Source organism: Tupaia chinensis, unplaced genomic scaffold, assembly GCF_000334495.1.
Source record: "Tupaia chinensis unplaced genomic scaffold, TupChi_1.0 Scaffold000076_1, whole genome shotgun sequence".
Lineage (NCBI taxonomy): Eukaryota > Metazoa > Chordata > Mammalia > Scandentia > Tupaiidae > Tupaia > Tupaia belangeri.
This window is the reverse complement of record NW_006159536.1, coordinates 606119-606523: the sequence shown is the minus strand read 5'-3', so window position 1 is coordinate 606523 and position 405 is coordinate 606119.

Here is a 405-nt window from a genome sequence, read left to right as displayed (position 1 = left end):
CCTGGCCGTTTACTAAGAGGAGCTTTCTACAGAGGCCATAGCCTAGGACAGCCTCGAGCAACAACGCCCGCGGCGCTGTCCCAGGACCGGAAAACTCCCGGCAACCGCCGATGAATGGAAACCAGGAGTCCGGACTCACCGCCCGAGGGGCGGGGCAGCCGCAGGGCGGGGGCGGGGCATCGTGAGTCACGTGCCTGAACTCCAAGGAGGGCGCGTGGAAGGAACTCTGGACATGATTGGGTCCTCGTAACCAGGTGACCGCAGGACGCGTTCCGGTTGGCAGGCGCGGGCCAGGGCTAGCGGTCCTCAGTCGGGAGGTGGCGGCGGAAGAGGGAGGAGCTCCGACCGCGCTCTCTGCCGGCAGTGGCTGCGTCTCTCAGCGCTAGTCGGGTCCCCACCCCTTTT